At 45.3% G+C, this 22,733-nt stretch overlaps 2 pseudogenes; both read right to left on the bottom strand.

The window, feature by feature from the left end:
- Positions 1-1,008: 1,008 nt before the first annotated feature.
- LOC114685772 lies at positions 1,009-2,050 on the bottom strand (annotated as a pseudogene).
- Positions 2,051-19,223: 17,173 nt separating this feature from the next.
- On the bottom strand, positions 19,224-20,186 carry LOC114685775 (annotated as a pseudogene).
- Between the last annotated feature and the right edge of the window lie 2,547 nt (positions 20,187-22,733).

Genomic DNA, 22,733 nt, shown 5'->3' with positions numbered 1-22,733 from the left:
GTTTTGTTGTTTTAAAATATTTATTATTTGCATTTTACATCTGTGGGACATTATGTATGTTCACCATGTGTGCAGTGCCCAGGGAGGCCAGAAGAGGGCGTAAGATTCCCCTGGAACTGGAGTTACAGGCAGTGAATTCACTGAGGTGGGTGCTGAGAATTGAACCCCAGGCCTCTGTAAGAGTAACGAGTGCTCTTAATGGCCAATTGGCTCACCATTTGAGGTTCAGTTCCTTGTGGCCACATAAGGGGGTGGCAGGATTATGAAACATTGCATCAGCAGTCAAGAAGTAAACAGGAAGTGGGTCTGGTATGACACTTAGTGACCCACTTCCTTTCGCCTGGCTCCACTTCCTATAGGCTCCACTAATTCTAAAGAGCACCACCATTGGGACCCAAGTGTTTAAACACGTGAGCATGTGGGCAAATTTCATACTCAAATCACAACACACCCTAAATGAGTTGATTTATAGAAGATTAAACTTTTTTTTTTTCTTTGCTATAATGTTTTTCTTTGCTGCAGTGGGCATTCTACTTGCCCAGGAAAGATGCAATCACCATGCTTTTGAACTCCAATCCAGTTTCTATTGCAGTGGAGAAACAGGATGCTACCCACTCAATACATGGACCAAGTCGAAATTTAGGTGTTATTCAAGGGGCCATTAGATAGTTGTGGACGTCATCTACATATTCAGCAGGGCCATCCTGGTAATAAAATCTTTTAGAAAGGGTTTAGCTGGGCTGTGGTGGACACGCCTTTAATCCCAGCACTCAGGAGGCGAGGAAGGCGGATCTCTGTGAGTTCCAGGCCAGCCTTGACCTCCACAGGCTGTAGATGAGAGGGTTTACAGAGTGAGTTGGTACAAACACACAAAGAAACCTTGTCTCTAAAGTCGAGAGGGAGAAAAAAGGAAAAAAAGGAGCCATATCCTGATCCTTGGCTGGAGAGATGGGTCAGCCATTAAAGGCTAGGCTCACAACCAAAATTATAAGAAATGGTTTAACTTACTCATGCACGGAGGTCCTCAAGACCACTTGGGTAGAGATGATTCCAAATGATGGGTAAATGAAGTCTATAGAGGTCAAGGATAAAGGTTCCTCGTCTCTGAATGAAGACACGCCCAAAGGCAGCCTTGACCTCCTTGTTCCTCAGGCTGTAGATGAGAGGGTTGAGCATTGGGGTCACAATGGTGTATGACAGGGACACCACTTGCTTGCTCTCTGAGAGTAGCTGGCCTTGGGGCGCAAATGGATGACCCCAGTTGTGCCATAAAACAGAATCACCACGATGAGGTGGGAGGCACAGGTGGACAGGGCCTTGTGGCGCCCAGAGGCTGATGGCATCCGAAGGACAGCAGCCAAAATCATGATGTAGGACGTAGCTATAAGACAGAAGGGAACCATGATAACTAACACTGTGATAACGAACATACTAGCCTCAAAGACTCTGGTGTCTGCACACACCAGGCTCAGCAGAGGTGGTATGTCACATAAGAAGTGCCTGATGCCCCGTGGCCCACAGAAGGGAAGTTAAAGAGCCAGATGGTGAGGGCCACAGCTATTGGTAACCCTGCGAGCCAGCAGGTGGCAGCCAGCAGGTGGCACAGCCTCAAGCTCATGATGGTACCATATCGCAGAGGCCTACAAATGGCCAAGAAGCGGTCCCAGGCCATGACCGTGAGGAGGAAACACTCGGATGTGACTAAGGACAGCACTAGAAGCAGCTGCAGGGCACAGCTTATGGGGAACATCCCACGTCCAGGCCGCAGCAGGGTCACCAGCAGACGGGGAGCCACGTCCAGCGAGAAGCAGATCTCCACCAGTGCCAGATGGCGCAGGAAGAAGTACATGGGTGCACGCAGGCCTGGGTCCAGGCTGGTCAGCATGACGATGAGTGTGTTGCCTAGCAACGTGAGCAGGAAGGCCGCCAGGAAGAGCATTGCAAGCATTGGGCGCAGGGAGGGCACGTGTGAGAAGCCCAGCAGCACAAACTCCAGCTCATGTGAGCGGCTCTGATTGGTCCAGGGAGGTGATGCCCAGGAGGGTGGCATGGGCTCAGGAATCAAGGGCAGGGCGTTAAGGACCTGAGAGGAGCCCTATGGAGTACCAGAAGGAAGAGACGATGAAGTGAGAATTGTAGCTTGTGAGTTCCATCCTTCCCATTTCCAAGGGGGCACTTATTCAATAGTAAATCAAGTCCAATGCCTTACGGTGAACAGAGCTCTTCTTCAAATCCCCAGTGAATGTAGAATGAAGTAAAATTACCTTACCCGCTAGTCTAGCCTGTCCTTGCCCTTAAGGTCTTCTCTCTTCCGACTCCCCTTTCCTTGGTTGGTTGTACCATAGTTTCAGTTTTTACAAAGGCCTTTGTAAATTGTTTTATTGTTGTTGTTATTTTGTTTTGTTATTATTAACTGGCATGTCTCTAAATAGCCCTGGCTCTCTTGAATTCATTATGTAGACCAGGCTGTCCTGGAACTCACAGAGATCCTCCTGCCTCCAGCGTGCACCATCACACCTGTGAGATGGTTCTTGTCTGGCTCTCCATCTCATCCCCTTCTGCACTTTCAGCTCACTAGGCTTGCTTTCCAGAACCTTTGCGTCTGTGTTCCCTGATATTTCCTTCTCACTTCACGACCCTTTGTCCCACAGGCGGCCCTGGTGAAACTTAGTGTGTCACAAAACCAAAGCAGAAGGGAACAAACGATGTAAATGTGGGAAATGGGTTTGTGGGGAATCGGTAAGAAGAGTGGGATGAAAATGGGAGAGAGTGAGGGGACAGCCATCAGAATTTTCTACATATTATATATATTTCATATATATGAAATGGACCCAAAACAAATTAAATTAGGGAAATATTCATCAAAAAATTAATGGAATTTGGTTGGGTTTTGTTTTATTGGGTTTTTTTGTTTGTTTGTTTGGTTTGGTTTGGTTGGTTGGTTGACTGCCCTGAAACACACAGTGTAGACCAGGCTGGCCTCAAACTCAAAAAGATTACTCTGCCTCCCAAGTGCTGAGATGAAAGGCGTGCACCACCACCACCACCACCACCATCACCACCACCATCACCACCATCACCGCCACCACCACCACCACCACCGCCACCACCACCATCACCACCACCACCCGGCAGAATTTGTTATGTTAAAGAATTAATATTTCCAAGAAGACACTAGACCAAAAGAAAAAATAAAAACATGCCCAGGGAATAAAGATAAGGACTCTGCTAAGACTCCCTGAAGTGAGGGTTGACACACCCACCACCAATGCAGATTGAGTCTGTTCCATTGCCAGTAGAATGTAGGCTGTAAAGCTCTCAACACAACTGACTTTAGGATCCACTAATGGGTCGTGAGCTGCAACTTGAAAAAAAAAAAAAAAAAACACCAGCAGGAGGGAAAGGCTCACCCAGTAAATTAATAACATGAGAAAGGAGAGGGTCTGGTTAATAATGGGTGTCTTAGAGTGATGAGAAAATCCCTGTCACATATGAGCAGGACAGCCTCCTCAAAGCCTCCTGTCTTACCTGTGACATTGTGAAAACAGGATTTCACTTGGAGGGCTGCATGGCACAGTCGTACTTATTGGGCTAGTTAGTGCTGTGCTTAAAAATCCAACACAGCCATGGCAATCTTTAAGGAGGTCAGAAGGCTGAGGAGATAATGTCTGATAAAACCCTGCAGCACAAACCTGAGGCCCTAAGTTCTGACCAGCCAGACATGGCAGCAGGTGCTGTAACCTCAGCACTGGATGGAGGGGCAAAGGTGGGAGGACCATCAGCCATCTAGTCTAGCTGAAATGGTGAGTTCCAAGTTCAGTGAGAGACCCTGTGTTGGAGAGACCCTATGTTGAAATATAAGGGAAGTGATACAGGAAGACACCAGAAAAATGGCCCCTGGCCTCCACAGATACATACCTGTGTGGGAGAGAGACAGAGAGACAGAGAAATAGAGCCAGACAGAGACAGAGAGATACAGCCTACTGACCATTGCAGTACATGCTAATATTCTAGCACTATGGAGATGTAAGCAGAAATATCAGGAATTCAAGGCCCTCCCCAACTACATAGTGAGTTCAAGGCCAGCCTGGACTATGTGAGACTGTGTCTCAAAATATAACGTGTGGAATGGGATGGGAGAGGAGAGGAGGGGAGTCACAGTACAATGACATGGAAGATATTAAGGAAGTATTGTGCCCCAAAACACAAGTTGTGAAAAAAGAAGAATAGGGTGTTGTCTTATTTTGGGCTACTATTGCTGTGATGAAACCCCAGGACCAAAGCACCTTGGGCAAGAAAGGGTTTATTTGACTTATATTTTTACATTGTAGTCCATCATTGAAGGAAGTCAAGATGGGGACTCAAACAGGGCTAGAACCTGGAGGTAGGATCTGATGCAGAGGCCATGGAGGGGTGCTACTTACTGGCTTGCTTCACTTGGCTTGCTCACCCTGCTTTCTTATAGAACCCAGGACCACCAGCCCAGGGATAGCACCATCCACAATGGGTTTGGGCCTCCCTCATCAATTACTGACTAAGAAAATGCCCTACAGGCTTGACCACAACACTGTCTTATGGAGGCTTTTTCTTTTCTTTTCTTTTCTTTTTTCTTTTTTCTTTTTTTTTTTTTTTTTTTTTTTTTTTTGGTATTTTTTCGAGACAGGGCTTGTCTGTGTAGTTTTGTGCCTGTTCTGGTTCTTGCTCTGTAGACCAGCCTGGCCTTGAACTCACAGAGATCTGCCCGGCTCTGCCTCCTGAGTGCTGGGATTTAAGGCATGTGCCACCACTGCCTGGCTAGAGGTATTTTCGTAACTGATGCTCCCTTCTCTCAGAGGACTTTAGCTTGTATCAAGTTGACATAAAACCATCCTGCACAGACGGTATGATGCAAACACACCACAAAGTTGCCTTGTTTTTCTTTCAGCTCCACATATGCAGCGAGGAATGTACTAAATGTAGGAAAGGATACACCCTAAAACAATGATAGAGATTCCTCTCAAAGATGAGGATCCTAGTTGCAAGAAATAGCCAGGGAATTTTAGATTTGGTCGTTTCAACTTGTGAATTGGCAAAATGGCTCAGTGTTTAAAGGCACTTGCTGCTAACCCTGACAATTTGAGTTTGATCTCTGGAATCCACATGGTGAAAAGACAGGACCTGAAAGTTGTCCTCTGACTGCCACACTGCATGGTGACATGCAGACACACATCACACGCTTACCATAAACACACACACACACACACACACACACACACACACACACACACACACACATACACACATACATACACCTCAAACACATACACACATAAACAAATGTAATTTTAAAATTTATGTTGCATTAAAAAGAATTGCTGGCCGGGCGGTGGTGGCGCACGCCTTTAATCCCAGCACTCGGGAGGCAGAGCCAGGCGGATCGCTGTGAGTTCAAGGCCAGCCTGGGCTACCAAGTGAGCTCCAGGAAAGGCGCAAAACTACGCAGAGAAACCCTGTCTCGAAAAACAAAAAAAAAAAAAAAAGAATTGTTGTAAACAAACCACTCTTAAGGGCAGTAAATGGCCAACACAAAATGAACTCAATGGCATCTTTGGGGGCTCATTATGTCATGATTTTTGTCAGGGTTTTAGTTGTTTATTCATTATTTTTTAACTTACATGTCTTTTGTGTATATATTACAACGTCCAGTTTTCTGTTTATAGCATTCCTGTGTGTACAAACATTTGGGTCTCTGTGTCTACATGTGCTTCTTGTACTCTTTCTTTGGCTCTTCATCTGTTTGTATGTGTTTTCATTATCTTATTTTATTTTATGATTACTCTTTAATATCTGTTTGTTTTCTAAGGAGAGGCAAAAAAAGGTGTGGATTAGGGCCTGGGAGGAGTTGAGGAGGGGAAACTCTATAAAAAACAAAAAGATACCTATCTTCAATAAAAGAAAAATGGAATGATATTACTGTGAAGACAAAAAGTACCAAAGCTCAATCCATCCACACTCTTTATGGACTGGGCATAGGGTCCTGGAGAACTTAAATACTGGGCCATCCCAGACTCAGCATGTAGGTAAGGAATGGATTTTATTCATTGTGGGTATTTTGTTTTTTGTTTTTTGTTTTTCAAATAGAATCATTCAACTGAAATCAGAGCTATGATCTCTCACTCCTTTTAATTCTCCATCACCCAAAACGGAAAAACAGATCCTTTCTCTGTCTGAAATCAGAATCTCCTGTGATCAAGTTTCTGGTCCACTCCTGAGCCAGGAAATATATTTAGCAGTACCAAAGCAGTATTCTTCTAATGAATTAGAGCACTTTAAAATATGATCATGGCATAGACCAAGGATGAGAACCGTTTCTAACATTCCTCTGAATCCCACCCTATCTTAGGATGTGCATACAAAAAACACAACATCTTTTTTTTTCTTCTTAAGATTGTGTCTCACTATATAGCTAAGGTTGGTCTGGAACTCACAACATAGCTCAGACTGGCCCCAGACCCATGGAGATCCCCCTGACTCAGGCTCTCAGTGTCTGGGATTACATGCCTGAGTCACCAGCACTTTTCAGGACCCAGCACTTCCTGCCACACAGCTCCAGTAGCATCCAGGATGCCCACCTCTCAATGGGAAAAAAGCTGTGCCTTGATAGCTAATTCTCAGCAAAGACTCAGTGCCTCCTACAGGAAGCTGGAATGAGAGGTGGAGGTTGAAATCCAATCTTGGGATCTGCACAACCCAAATCAAGCAAGGGCTTTGATGTGTGATCTCTACCTTGATGAGTGCTCCTCCATCCTCCTGTGAAGGGAAGGTCTTAATATACCTGGGACTCAGGGAAAGAGGGAAGAGAAAGATTTGTCACTCAGTAAGTGCCACAAGTGTTTCCAAGAGTGGAATAGAAACTTGAATCCAAACTCTACCATTTAGTAATTGTGAGAATGACTTAACTTCTCTGTCCCTCTTTTGGAAATTTATGAAAATAGTGGGATCTGCTCTTAAAATGTCAGTGAGGACTAACTGAGGCTGTATTGAGATTCAAAGTCCTGAGATTCAAAAACTTCCATTACAACCAGCCATCATGATCATCTTCATTATCACCAGCACTCTCAGCATACTCCTCCATCACAAACAATATCACCCCATCATCGCAATCACAATCATCACTGTTATCTTTATCATTGTTACTAAGACCTCAGAATTGCTGACATAGTCATTGTCACCATCAACATGGTCATCTGAATCATTTTATTACACCACACTCTTCATCATCATCATCATTACCACCATTATCACCATATCATTATAATCTTACTTATCACCATCATCATCATATCATCGCTAAATCATTACAATCTTAATCATCATCATTAATGAAAGCTATTGGGGTCTATCCCCTAGATAGCCTTCACCCAGAGTTCCAGAAGAGATGATACCGGCAGTGGATTAATCTGAGGGATTCTCTAATAAGTCTACATAAGATGAAACTCTTTTAGTCCATTCACGTTATTCATCTGAGTCAGTTCTCTCTCTACAGAGCTTCTACTCTGCTCTCTTATTTAGCTCCTTTCTTGCCTGATTCTCTCTGCATCTCTCTGCTGTTCCCTCTAAGTGCTATCTTAATTCCTTCATCTAGTTCTTTCCCATCTTAGCTTCTCTCCCATCTCCTTCTTTCTCATCTTGTCCTTCCCACCTGGCTCTTTCCTCATCTTCCATCTCATTCTTTCTAGTACTTTATCAATCTAGTTCTTCCCCATCTCAGTTCATTCCCCTTCAGTTCTTACCCTGAAAGGATCAAGCAGATGCCATAACAGGCTGTTCAGTCTTCTCTCAGAGATCAGGCTTCAATTTCAGTTTCCTGAGACTTAAACAAGCAGTTTCTGGAAGGGCTATGACAGTCCTTGCAGGAGCTCTTTTCTGCACGTACTCTGACTGTTCAAGGTTCAGCCAGTTATTGACTGTCTGAGACCCCTTACCAACTTAGAACTACATGCAGGGTCAATGTGAACATGCAAGGCCAGCCTCCATGGCAGCTCAAGGACAAAGCCTGGGACTTGTCAAGGCCTGCCCCAAAATGCTAACTATAACCCCCAACCAGTAAATTCAAAGGTTACACACCCTCACCTAATCATATGATGCCCAGGCTTGTACCATCCTGCTTGCCGTTTTTCCCTTTAAAAACCCCTCACCCTGAGAGCTCAGGGCCATTCTCCTTCACTCGCTGTGTCGATTGTTGGACATGGACCAAGCCTAGGTTGGCTTATTATCAGTTAACCCCTGTGTGTTTTGATTGGACATTGGCTCTGTGGTGGTCTTGCTCAGGGGTCTTGTGACGTAGGCACAACAACCCATCTAGTTCTTCCATTCTCTTTTTTCTTCTTTGTCCTTTTTTTTCCAAAATAAAACTGACTCTTTTATCCCTTCGGCCCTTATCTCTCCATGCTATCTCTGCTCTCACAGTTTCTGGCAGGGTGGGGGGAGTGTGGTGGTGGATAGGCAACTCAAATAGGCAACTTCCTTCACAGCTAGATGTACCTGTAAGTAGGAACCCTTTAGTTCTGAGTTAATTATTAAGGGTGGATCTAAAACTAGAGATAAGACTTTGGAAAGGACAAAGTTGAGCTTAATTAGCACATCTGCCAGGCCTTCTCAAACAGAAGAGTCTGGATAATTAAGTCTGTTCGTAGAGAATCTGTGAGGTATCTCAGATAAAGATACTTTTGTCCATCCAGAGATGATCCTGGCCAGATGCTGCTAATGATGATAATTACAGAAAGGCCTGAATTATGGATCCTGGAGGCATTACTGCACCAGAAGGTTATCTAAATATTCCATTATTAGAGGGGAAATTGTGCCCAGTGAATGATGGAAAAGCTACAATATCACATGAGAACATTCATAGCAGGAAAGAGCTAATAATCAAAAGCCAATATCACCAAGACTTCTTGAGCCTCAGCTTGACCTCTGGAAGGCCCTTGACTTCTTCCGGGTATTAGCTTGTCATAATCAGCTGAAATCCTACTTCATATTATTGTGGCTTGCAGCAATCATCATCATCATCACCATCATCTCACCATCATCCTCACCATCATTATCACCACTACCACAAACCACCAGTCACAGCAACAGCAGCATCACCATACCAAGATAATCTTAATCTTCATCATCCATGATTAACACCTCCGTCAGGATCACCATCAAAGAATGAAAAAGAGAACAATGATGTTCTGCTCCCAGTCATCATTACAGCATCTGTCAGTCAGACAGAGACCATGTTCATTCTTCCCTGCAGCTTGATCCCTTGCCCTTCATGAGGAGAACCCGCTTACTTTCCTTCTTTGCGGGAACTAAGTTGTGACAAAGCTACTCCCTGGATCCAGGAGCTCCTGGGGCTGACTGGGATTCAGGAAAACAAAGCTTTCAGTTTTGGCTCTGGATGGAAAATGAGAGCCCTGTAGACTAACCCCTTGGAGACTTGTGCTCATTACATGTCCCTGTGCCCCATGTGAAGACAGAGGGAGGTGGAGAGTCTGGAGCCCCTGCTTTCCCCAGAGACCATTGTCCTTGCCATACTTCTCTCTCCTGGTTTTCCCTTCTGACCTACTGCACTATGTTTGCCTTTAGCTACACAAGAAATCTACACTCCCCTCGCTGGCCTGTAATGTCCCTAAAGATTTCTCCTGCCTATCCATGCATCTTCATGTCTTACCATGTCATGGCACAACTCTCTATATCCCAATGGCTCCTAGTTATGGCAGGGAAACTGAAGGGATTAAGTTTTGGGTATGAGAAGACCATGGTCACAGTTCTACTTCAGCTGGTGAGTGAATAAAGAAGATAAATTAGCCAGGCGGTGGTGGTGCACGCCTTTAATCCCAGCACTTGGGAGGCAGAGCCAGGCAGATCTCTGTGAGTTCGAGGCCAGCCTGGGCTACCAAGTGAGTTCAGGAGAGGCGCAAAGCTACACAGAGAAACCCTGTCTCGAAAACCAAAAAAAAAAAAAAAGATAAATTATTAAGATTTGCACAGACTTCCCAATGGGCAAGCAAACACAGCCTTCATTCTGGAAGAGACTTACCTGTGGGCACAAAGCCCAGAGTTTAAGGGATAAATCCATGGCAGCAAATCATGCTGCTTTGGATACTGGTGCCACCGTTCTCTTGCCTTATGATACTGCTAAAGTTGAAAGATAAGATCCAACAACTCCAAATGGATCTTCAAACTCAGAAACATTAATCCTCTAGACAGTGGATTACTAATAGCCATATATGGAAATGGATGCTACCCTTCTAATCCCCTCTTTTCTTCCTTTTCCTAGCCCTACTAATTGCACCCTGCCTCATAAAACTCTTGGCTAGATTTCTTCAGCAACAGATGCAAAATATTTCTAACCAGACTCTGAACCAGTTAATATTACAGGACTACCAGCCTCTATTGACAAAGCCAGAGATCTGCAGAACCTGGTCACATCCTGAGGAGGGAGATCAAGATTGTCCCAAGAACCTTGACACCCCAATTCAGCAGGAAGCAGTCTAATGATAACTTTACCCCCTTTCCAACCCCCAGTTGCTTATTACTAAACAAAAAAGGAGGAATGTAGGGAAAGGTGGCTGGCTAAAAAACTCGCCCTGACCCTGTAGCCCAGAACTAGGGAAAGATGGCTCCGAAAAGGCCAGTGAAAGAAACAGTTTGGCTCAAATCAGAGCTATCTCTGCCCCTGGCCAACTAACTTGTGAAACCAACCAATCACAGAGTAAAACAATAGAACCCTGTCCTGGGTTTGGGACCTGAGCCTATAGGTCCCAAAACTTCTGTTGCCCTCCTATGAAATGAGATTCATGTAGCATAGATTTTACAGGGCTAGAGAATGTATGCAATTGGTTAATCATTTTGAATGGTTTATTCTATTTTTAATCTTGGAGGGTGTGGATGCCTACAGAGGCTAGAGGTATTGCATCTCCTGAAAGTGGAATTATAGCTGCTGTGAGGGGCCTGGTATGGATCTGGAACTCAAATTCAGATCTTCTGGAAGAGCAGTACACATTCCTAAGCACTGAGCCATCACTCCAGCTTCTAGCCAACCATTTGAAAGTGCTTATTTAAAGTAGTACCTTGACAAGATGGAGCACGGTAATCACTCTGTTCACTGTGTAATCAGTATCACTAATTTTAGCAGGTTCTTTGAGACAATCCATATACTATGCAACTCACCCAATTTAAAATAAAAATTTTGATGTTCTACAACAGCTGAGGACCCCCCATGGAACTGGATCAGTCCCTCTGGATAAGTGAGACAGTTGATTAGCTTGAACTGTTTGGGAGGACCCCAGACAGTGGGACTGGACCTGTCCTTAGTGCATGAGCTGGCTTTTTGGAGCCTGGGCCTATGCTGGACACTTTGCTCAGCCTGGGTGAAGGGAGGAGGGGACTGGACCTGCCTCAACTGAATCTCCAGGCTGAGCTGAGTCCCCAGGGGAGTCCTTGCCCTAGAGGAGATGGGAATGGGGGGGTGGATGGGGGGAAGGGTGGGGGGAGCAGGAGGAGGGAGACAGGGGAATCCGTGGCTGATATGTAAAAATAAATTAAATTATAAAATTTTTTTAAAAAATGCTTTAAGAACTTCAACTTTTCTTGACAGTGAGATACATCTGCTCCTGCAGCACCATAAAAAAATTGTTCTTTAGTAATTCACAAAGCTGTGGATCCATCAAAAATCTCATCACTCCCTAAAGAGACCTTGTGACCATTGAGCAGGTGTTCCCCAAACTCTTTATAATTACTAACTTGTTTTCAGTCTTCAAGGATATGACAGTTGGGGTATTCACGTAAATTGGTTCACAGATTGCAGCCCCTTTTGCCCCTTAGCAAAATATTTTCAAGGATCATCTGTGTTGTAAACACTTGCCAACCTTCATTTCTTTCATTTTAATATTGATGCTAGCATTCCGTGTGTGTGTGTGTGTGTGTGTGTGTGTGTGTGTGTATGTGTGTGTGAGTGCTTGCACAAGCGTGCCTGTGTTGCTTCTCTGTTCTTCAGGTGGTGCCAGAGATTGAACCCAGACTACTGTGCATGCGAAGCGAGCATTCTTTTTGTCTTGCTTTGTGTTAATGCTGAACTGTGCCCCAGCACTCCAAAGGGGGATTCTAGATGGGTGCTTCATCATTGAACCACACACTCGGGCACTCACTGGTGGATGATCAGCAAACATTGCACCAATGAGCTGTGCTCCATGCCTCTCGCAGGTGCCTTCTAGGTAAATGATCTGTCACTAAGCAATATTCCCAGCACCTCATTGATGGATTCTAGGCAGGTGGTCTGCCACTGATAAGTACCTCCCATCAGTCAGTGGAGTGTTTGAGGCAAGCACTGCATAGAGGTATTTGAGCCATACCTCTCCTCAGCCTATTCAGTGAGTTTTGACCACAGCCCCAGGTGAGTGACTTCTGAGTTTTTTTCCATATGACTGGAGCTGTTGTAACACTGATGTAAATATCATACACAGGTTCTTGTGTAGGCTTATGCTTTTCTGTCTTGGTGTCTACCAAGGGTAGAAACTGGATTATATGACACCTCTCTGTGCTTAACATTCTAAGAAGCTATCAGATTGACAATCTTATTGTGCATTTGTTCATTCTTCAAACAATAATTGTAAAGCATATCCCTACAATTTTTGGAGTACTGGTCCACCCTGAGCATAAAAGACTCAATGATGGAAACACTCCCACTGATGAAACTTATTGCTCACTGACTATTGGCTCACTGGAAGATGAGCTGGATGGCATTGAGTGTGTCTTTTTCTCTGATGTATTCCAGTTGCAAGACACTTCCTGGGACAGAGCCATTGATCAATAAATACTTATTAAATGCCTGATGGAGTCCCTTGCCAAACAGTTACTGGATTTTCTGTGTCTTTACCCTTGGGCATAGTTTTACATATTTTGATGACTAGCCTTGGTTCTACATTTGGCCAATACCCTCAACCATTCACTAGTCACTGCATTTCTCACTCTTCTTGCATGGTATTTCAGTGAACAGTCATCAATTATTTGAGGCAAAGTCTCACTATACTACACCAGACTGGCCATGAATTCATTATGTGAACTAGAACTCACGAGCCTCCTGCCTCAGTTTCCTGAGTGCTGAGATTACAGGCACTTACCACCATGCCTAGAGAGTGCCTGTTCATCTCCGGGTCTTCTTTCATTACAAAGCCCCAAGCCCAGCTGGAGACAGAGCTCAGTGAGTCAAAGCAATGCTGCTGAGAGGGACAGCCTGGGTCTCCAGACCCACACAGTGGAAGAGAACAGACTTGCTCCTTCAGGCTGTCTTCTGATCTCCACACTGTAACACACACACACACACACACAACACACACAATAAAGCTTAAAGAGATTTTGAGAAAGCTCAAAACCAATCACAATCACATAAGGAGAGTACTTGGCTTTGGAGAGATGGTTAGTTGTGTAGAAGGACACATTGAGAAGTTCAGCGAGGTCTCTCACATGCCCCCTTAGCTCAGCTCATGTCTTCATGTCTTCGTGCAGCTTGTACTAATTTACTGAGTTCTATGCCTATTCGTGTGTGCATATAATACTTCTATCTGGTCAAATAACCTTTTAAATGGCCTAATTGTAAAACAAAAAATATTAGCCATCAACTATAGTGGATATGGATGCCACAATCAGATTCATTTGGCATTTGTTTGTTTTCCTTTCATTTTAATAAATACTAATTTTTTAATTTGTGAGGAAACAAAATTTATTTTAATTTAGTAACAAGAGACTGAGATGGCTCAGTAGGGAACAGCCCTTGCTGAGCAAGCATGAGGACTTGATTTCAAATACCCAGCACCAATATAAAAAGGAAAACATAGATGTGAATGCCATTAACATCAGCATTGCAGGAGAAGGCATGGATGTGTGTGCCTATAACTCTGGCATTGAGGTGCGGAGATAGGTGGATCCCTTCTTAAGCTGGTTGACCAGCTGGCAAGTCTAACCAAAGAGGCAAGCTTACTGATCAATGAGAGACCCTGTCTCAAGACTACAGGGCAGGTGAGAAGAGAGGGAGACACCTAATGCCTCACTCTGTCATCTGCATGTGCATGCAGATTCATTTGACATTTGTTTGTTTTCCTTTCATTTTAATAGATACTATTTTTTTAATTTGTTAAAAAAACAAAAATTATTTTAATTTACTAACAAGAGACTGAGATGGCTCCACCACTTCCACTTTCATGTGACATGAAAGTGGAAGTGGGGGAGACTGGAGGTGGAAGGGACAAGTGGGAACAGGGAGACAGAACAGAAACAGAAGGCAAGCAACCAAACTAAGTGTGCATTCCTTGTGTTGTGGTTAAAAAGAAAGTAATGTAAAAGGGAAGGAAGGGAGAGGAGGGAGGGAGGAGAAGGAAGGAAGGAAGGAAGAAGGAAGGAAGGAAGGAAGGAAGGAAGGAAGGAAGGAAGAAGGAAGGAAGGAAGGGAAAGAAAAGCCAGAAAGACTGTAAGATGCAGAAGTTGAGGCCTTGGAGTGGTGTACATGAACTTCTCTCTTCAGAACATGGCATGGTCTCTGGCTTCACTCATGAACTCAGAGCTGCTTTTTACCTTCCTCACAGTGACTGCTCTTGAAACTACTAGCAGCCAGGCTGCTCAGGTAATAGCCTGGGGGGAAATCTGTTCCCCCAGACAATGGCTCTGTTGCTGCCCACAAAGGTAGCTTTACTAAATCTCTATTGTTCTAAGAAAACTCGAAATTCAAAGGCTAGGGTGAAAACCTGCAAACTCAGAGAGTTAGAGAAGCAGCTGTCTAACTTTCTCTGTTAGCTGGCATCCCAGAACCCTCTCTCTTTCCACACCACCACAATTTAAAATAAAATAAATAATAAATAAATAAATAAATAAATAAATAAATAAATATTTGCTTCCTGTCAACTACTTGCTAACCCCACCTCTCTAAGCCCAGATTCATTTATTTAATTAACACAAATGCAACACATCTTTACATAGTTAAACAAATGTAGCCTAAGCAAAGGGACCACATCTTTGCCTAGTTAAACAAATATTCCATGACCCACCTCAGCTGCGGTCACCTGCACATGATCAAGCAACACTCCGGCAAGCAGCACTAACGGGACTCCATGAGTTACAGGAAACTTTTTTTTTTATGACAAGGCATGCAAGTAGGAGAGGATGTTGGGGGATACCTGGAGGAAGTGGGGGGAGGGCAGGAGTTGAAGGTGGCTATAATCAAGATACTTTGTATATATGCATGAAATTGTCAAAGAAAATACATTTTAAATATTTTTAAATGGTATTGTGATAAGCAGTATGTAAATGTAATGTTTTGATTTCATTTGATCTTCCTTGTGTTTCTATATTCTGTTTAATGAGGGAGAATTAAAGATGGAGAAATTCGAAAACCATGTGTACTGTAGACACATCTTTAAAACCCATGCTCTTGCCGGGCGTGGAGGCGCACGGCTTTAATCCCAGCACACTCGGGAGGCAGAGCCAGGAGGATCTCTGTGAGTTCGAGGCCAGCCTGGGCTACCAAGTGAGTCCCAGGAAAGGCGCAAAGCTACACAGAGAAACCCTGTCTTGAAAAAACCAAAAAAAAAAAAAAAAAAAAACCATGCTCTTGAAGGTCATGCCACCCTCTCTCCAAACCCTTTCATCCTCTCTAAGCTTTCATATCTTATTGACAAAAGAACCCCAAAATCACAAACCTCTGGTCATGTGGTTTTTGAATACAGCACTCAAATTAAAATTCTAAAATAAAGTCCTCTGTAAATATCCACTGATTTCTGTTTGTATTAAGAACAGAAGGGACCAAATAGTGGCTCTGTATGTAAAGGCACCAACAGCCAAGCTGGATGATACAGTATGCTCTTCAGGACTCGTGGTACAAGGAGAGAACCAACTCTCACAAGTTGTCCTTCTGAAATCCTCACACACAATTAATTAGTTAATTATAAATAAATAAATATGTAATTTGAAAAAAATTAAGAGAATAAGGGGCCCAAAGAGATGGCTCAGTAGTGAATAGAGAAATACTATTCTTGCAGAAGAACTAAGTTCAGTTCCCAGCACCTACAGGGATATGCTGCAAATGCCTGTAACTCCAACTCCAGGATATCTGATGCCCTCTTCCAGAATCCTTAGCTACCAGCATGCACATGTGCATGCACTTACATACACAAACATACACATAATTTTAAAAAATTAGAAAAAAAACCCTCTGAACTACCCAACACGGTGTTTTTCTGCTCTAAACTGAATATGAAACAATTGCCAACTTCTTTGTCCTGTGTATGGTGATCAAAATAAGCCTTGCTGATTATCTGTGGGTTAAGCATCGTGGTTGGCCACCGTGACTACTGGATGCTGTGGTGGCGGAAGAATCACAAGCCATGGTTACCTTTCTAGAGCTTTATTGGGAGAGAGAGGGAGAGAGAGAGACAGAGACAGAGAGAGACTGCGTGGAAGGAAGAGAATATGGAAGGAGAGAGTGTGGAAAGAGAGGGCACACCCACTTTTTAGGCTTGGATGCCATCACAGGCTGGTGACGTAATTAAGGACATAATCTTTACAATATCCCTGTTGTCCATAGATCATCAAAAATGTCCCCTGTTACTTTCTATCTAAAGAGCATAGTCTCAGAACCTATACCTCATTTTGGGAGCACCCCTGGTGTACCTGTAGAATGATAGAACACATTCCTGCTGTGATGCGCTTCCTCACCCAATATAATGAAGCCTCTCCAACAGTGAACTGAAATAAAGTAACCTTTTCTCATGATAATCTAATTGTCTTGGGTGTGAGAGGATGATGGAGCCTCTGCAATAGCGACCTGAAACAAAGTAGCCTTTTCTCACTATAATCTGATTGTCTTGGGTATTTGTTACAACCGTGGAAAGTGGGCCAAAACAGAGAGTACTTGCCCAGGTTTATTAACCCCTTTGATTTGTGATCTGTTTCTGCTGGCTTACCCCATAAACATCTAGGCAATAGTGATGTGGAGTTTAGATCTACAGAAACTGAAGCACAAGATCAAAAACCTAAGGCTGTGACTGAAAGGATGAAACGGTGCTGGTGGGTCGATGAAGAGTCACGGCCACAGCAGAACCCAATATTAGTTTTTAGAGCTTTATTGGAGGGAAAAAGGAGGGGAGAGAGAGCCAGGCTGGAGGAGGCAGAAGAGGCGGGAGCAGAGCAGAGAGGAAACAGAAAGAGGAGCGCAGAGAGAGAGCATGGGGGTCCATGCGTGGCTTTTTAAGGCGGAGATTGCAAGACCATGCAGCGGGTACTTCGATGATGTAAGACGTTAGACCCGGAAGAGTGAGAACAGAAGCCTAACAGCGACAGGCACAAGAAGTTTATTTGCTTTTCTACAAAAGTAAAATCGGTGTCTAGAGAGACGGCTCAGTAGTTAAGACCATGTACAGCTCTTGCAGAGGACCTAAATTCAGTTCTCAGCACATCTGGCAGCCCACAAAAGCCTCTAACTCCAGTTCCAGGAGATATGCCTCTCCTCTGTGTTCTGCAAACACCAGCGCTCATGTGCACAAACCCACACACAGACACACATAGACATAACTAAAAATAAAATATTTTTAATCAGCATTCATTTATGATACAACTCCTGGAAAAACTCAGAATAGAAAGAAGATGTGTCAAGACACTAAAAGATCTATAACATATTAAGTGGAGAAAAAAAACTCAAGGCGTTTCTAGTCTTGTTCTAAGGACAGAGAAATACAGAGGACCAAAGACTGGGAGGGGCAGAAAGAGGAGGTTTTGGTGGAGACTATGGTCAAAGTATAGGATGCAGTTGAATGAGAACATATGTGTGAAAGCTGTCATGGTGAAGAATGAATTTTCAACCCCTCCTGCCTCTGCCTCGCTAGTGCTGGGATAACAGGCCTGGTCCACCACTTTTGGGTTTCTGAAAATGAGATTGTTGCAACTTATATTTTGCCTGATGTCAGGCTGATTATTTTACATTTTCAAGTAATTAAAAAAGTAAAGGAAGCCAGGCAGTGATGGTGCATGCTTTAATCCCAGCATTGGAGTGGAAGGCAAAAAGCAGGTGGAGCTCTGAGTTTTGGGGCTAGCCTGTTTTTTGTTTTTTTGTTTTGATTTTTTTTTTTTGGTTTTTTTTTTTTTGTGTTGTTGTTTGTTGTTGTTGTGTTGTTGTTTTCGAGACAGGGTTCTCTGTGTAGCTTTGCACCTTTCCTGGATCTTCTCTGTAGACCAGGCTGGCCTCGAACTCACAAGATCTGCCTGCCTCTGCCTCCCGAGTGTTTGGGATTAAAGGCATGCGCACCACTGCCCGGCTGAGGCTAGCCTGTTCTACAGAGTGAGTTTCAGAACAGCCGGAGCTACACAGAGAAACTTTATCTTAAAAAAAAAAAAAAAAAGTAAGGGGCTGGAAAGATGACTCAACAATTAAGACCACTGGCTGATCTTACAAAGGACCCAGGTTTGAATCCCCGCCCCCACATGGTGCTCACAACCACCTGTAACTTCAGTTCCAGGGGATCCAGCACCTTTTGGCTTCCTTGGCATTGCATGCACACGGCGCACATACATACGCTCAGCAGGCACGCGCGCACACACACACATATGTATAAAATAAATACTTTTATTTAACTTTTCAATTTTTTATGGATTTTTACTTAAAATAAAAATTACATTGCTTGCCCCGTTCCCTCTCCTCCCTCCAGCCCCTCCCAGTAGCCTCCTTCCAGATTTTGTGATACACGGATATGGAGTAGCCAGGCAACAGTGTCCACTAATCGTTCTCTGGATGCAGCGCCAAGTCTCTTTCTGGCTTGTCTAGGAGACTAGGTCATCCTTTAGTGAATCAGCCTAATCGAAAAGTCAAGTAGACCTCGAGGCAGTCCTGCCTCTACCTAATGAGTTCCAGGCCAGCTAGGGTTACCTACTGAGACCCTCTCTCAAAAAAGTAAAATAAGCCGGGCGGTGGTGCGCACACCCTTTAATCCCAGCACTCAGGGAGGCAGAGGCAGGCAGATTTCTCTAGTTTGAGCCAGCCTGGTCTACAAAGTGAATTCCAGGAAAGGCGCAAAACTACACAGAGAAACCCTGTCTCGAAAAAACCAAAACAAAACAACAACAAACAAAAAAAAGGTAAAATAAAAAGAAAGATGTCCCCACAGAATTTGAAGGGACCAGAACTGAGAGAGAGTTCTGTTCCCGGCACAAGAGGTTTAGTGCAACACAGTGCGAATCCCCCGAAGCCGGGCCAGGCATAGAGGGCTGCCAGTGGACCTCACGGTTTCTAAGGCTGTAAATGAGTGGATTGAGGACAGGTGTGACCACCAGGTAGAAAACAGCCACCAGCTTATGATGTCTGGCGGGGAGGGCGCTAGAGGCGCGGGGCCTCAGGTACATGGCACTCACCGTGCCATAGAAGAGCCCTACCACCGCCAAGTGTGAGCTGCAGGTAGACAGGGCCTTGCGGCGACTCCCAGCCGAAGGCAACTTGCGCACCGCCGCCAGAATCCAGGCATAGGAGGCTAGGATGAAGGCCAAGGGTACCAGGAGGATGGGCACGCCCAGGCCGTAGACCAGCCTGTAGTTGGCGGTGGTGTCTGCACACGCTGTCCTCAGCACCGCGGGCAGCTCACAGAAGAAGTGGTCCACCGCAGGCCTCCCGGGACAGAAGGGCAGGCGCAGCGTGGCCACCGCATTGGGCACAGACAGAACAAAGCCCAGTGTCCAGGATGCTCCAGCCAGCGCGGCACAGCGGGGCGCGGTCACCAGGGTCGAATAATGCAGGGGTCTGCACACGGCCAGGCAGCGGTCCAGGGCCATCGCAGCCAAGAGGATGGCCTCGCAGCTACCCAGGGAGATGCCCACGTACAGCTGCGCCCCGCAACGCGCCAGCGAGAGGCGGGCACGGTGCATGGTCATGTGTGCCAGCGCCTGCGGCAGCGTGGTGCTCACATAGGCCGTATCCAGCAGGGCCAGGTGGGTCAGCAGGCGGTACATGGGCCGGTGCAGTCGTCTGTCCAGAGCTATCAATCCACGAGGGTACCATTACCCAACACGGTGGTGAAGTAGGCCAGCAGAAGTGAGGCCCACAGCAGGGGACGCAGGGAAGGTGGGGCCCATAGTCCCAGCAGGAGGAACTCCGGGGTTCCTGAATCATTGAGGGTTCCTGGGCCCATCCTGGAGACAGAGACAATGGCAGGATCACTGCAGCCCCTCTGGGCTAGGAGCATCAGGGATGGGGACGGAACCCAGCTCCTCCCTCCTCTTCCTCACTCTCCTTTGTGCACCCCCAAATCTAAGTTATGTCTTGTTTAACCCCCCCCTTTCCTTTTACAATAACTTGTTTTCTATCTCTGCCGCTCGCAAACTATGTTGTATTGGAGGAAGTTTTTGAATCTGAATTTTTTTCCTGAGCCTGAAACACACACACACACACACACACACACACACACACACACACACTGAAGATCATGGGCGATAAAGTAATTAATTAAAACATTTTTGTATATCATTTTGTAAAAGAATCTCCCTCTCCTCTCTCTCCCCCTCAGTCCCTCATTTCTTCCCCTTTCTCCATCCCCAGCCTTCTCCCTCTTCCCTCCCTCCCCTGTCTCCCTCCTCCCTCCTCTCATACCCCTTCCCTCTTCATCTACCTCTCTCTTCCTCTCTCTCCTCCTTATCCCTTTCTTCTCTCCCTCCCTCACTCCATCCTCCATTTCCCCGCTCTCCTCTCTCACTCCTCAATCTCTGTCCTCCACTTCTCTTTCTTTATCCTCTCTCCTCCTCTTCTTCACCCTCCCTCTTCCTCTTCCTCTCCCTGTCATCCCCCCCCTGCTTTCCTACCCATCCCCTTCCATTTTCTCTCCAGATCTCCATAGTTCTACACCACCATCTGGCACTGTAATTCATGTCCAGGTCCGTTCAGGCTGGTTTTGTCTAAGTCCTCATAAGGCCTGGTGCTGCAAGCCACAGGAAAAGGTAATGGAGTTCAACCACTATCACAAAAGCTACTACTTGGAAAAGTCAAGGACTTTTCTGAAGGTCAAGCCATGGCTTAAGAAGTCTTGGCAATATTTTAGCTTTGTGTGTGTGTGTGTGTGTGTTGTGTGTGTGTGTGTGTATCAGCGATTCCTGCAGTGATTTCCCTTATGCTATATATGCTTCCAAGAACTCCTAACAGTGTATTTTATCTAAAATACCTATCAAGCATCCAAAGCCAAATGATCTCCTGAAGGTAAATTAAGCTGAGACCCTCCTTTCTTATACAGCCTTAGTGGGATTTATACCAACATTATAGACTCCTAGCATTTCCCTAACCATCCCTAGGAATGTAGTTTGAGCACATAAATTCCCTTTTTCTGATATATTAACCAACTTTAGCTCTTAGCTGACCTCCTCCTTTACCACTCCCCTTTTGGGTTGTGAAAGAAAGCCTGACGGTCACTGCCTGAGGAAATCTCTTGTCTGCCTTCATGACCCTGCAAGAATTCAAGCCTGTGACCTTGCTTTAGCTAGAGCACTGCTATTGCATGGGTTTATAAAACTGTAAACCTCAGAGACAGAGAGAGGATTTTGACTGGAGAGGAATTTCACTGGAGCACTAGAAGAATGAGATGGAAGATGAGGAAGAGCCAGATGGGGAAGAACGAGATGAGAAAGACCAAGATGGGGCAGAACTAAGATGAGAGAATTAAGATAGAACTCAGAGGGGACAGCACATAGAGAGAAAGCAGGCAAGAAAGGAGTTAAGCATGAGACAACAGTTAGCTGTGTAGACAGAATGTTATCCCAGAGGGGTAAAGTAGACAGATGAAGAGCTCGGTGTACTTAGATTCTTTTCCCAAAAATAATTCTCGCCGTTCATAGTTGCTCTTCTGGGTGCTTAGGAAGAAGATTATTAAGGCTGGTCCTTAATAATATTCAAGACCTGGGACTCCGCCCACCCCATCTCTAAACCTAACCCTCTAATTCTAACCCTAACTCCAACTCCTCACCATTTGTCATTCAGTCCTTCAGCCCCAAATATCTCACATAGTGGAGGGTGCCCCCTGACCGAGCCAGCTCTGCGGACCAGGGACCCCACACCCAAACGTAACCCCAGGGTGGTTCACACACCGGGACGTCTGGCCTTGCCTTTTGCTGCCCTTTTTCTCTTTCCTCTTCCCGGCTTCTGAAATCACCAGCTTGCCTCCCACTCGGTGCCAATCATGGTTAAGATCCAAGGTTGCGCCTGGGATCCAAGACTATGTCTCCAGAGGCCCTGCTCTGTTTTGCTGGAAAGAGACGATGTTATACAAAGGTTCCAGGACACAGGCAGGTCAGAGGTACACCTCCTCCCCCCTCCCCCCTTCTCTCTGTTCCTGCCCATCTCTCCTCTCCTCTCCTTTCCCCTCTCACAGAGTTGCCTTTCCCTCCTCCACTGACATGTCCCCCTGGCTTCTCACAGCGCCTGCAGATCATCTTTCCTGTCACTTCGGTCCCTCACGTTTCCTTTCCACTCTACTTATCACAAACCCTGCCCACCCCATTCCTATCTTCCATTCCCCCTCCCTCCCCTCCCTTCCTTCTCTCCTTCCTTCCTTCCTTCAGGCACACCCCCTTTCCTCTCTTCTTTCTAAGTTTCCCTGTCTCTCTGCCTTTTGTCTTCTCTCTTCCTATCCTGTTCCTCCCTCTCTCCCATTCATCTGCTCCTTACAGGTCTGTGACTCGATGTCCCCATCAGT

The sequence above is a fragment of the Peromyscus leucopus genome, chromosome 1 (genome assembly GCF_004664715.2).
Source record: "Peromyscus leucopus breed LL Stock chromosome 1, UCI_PerLeu_2.1, whole genome shotgun sequence".
NCBI lineage: Eukaryota > Metazoa > Chordata > Mammalia > Rodentia > Cricetidae > Peromyscus > Peromyscus leucopus.
Note: the sequence above shows the minus strand (reverse complement) of the source record. Positions and strands in the feature narration are given on the sequence as shown.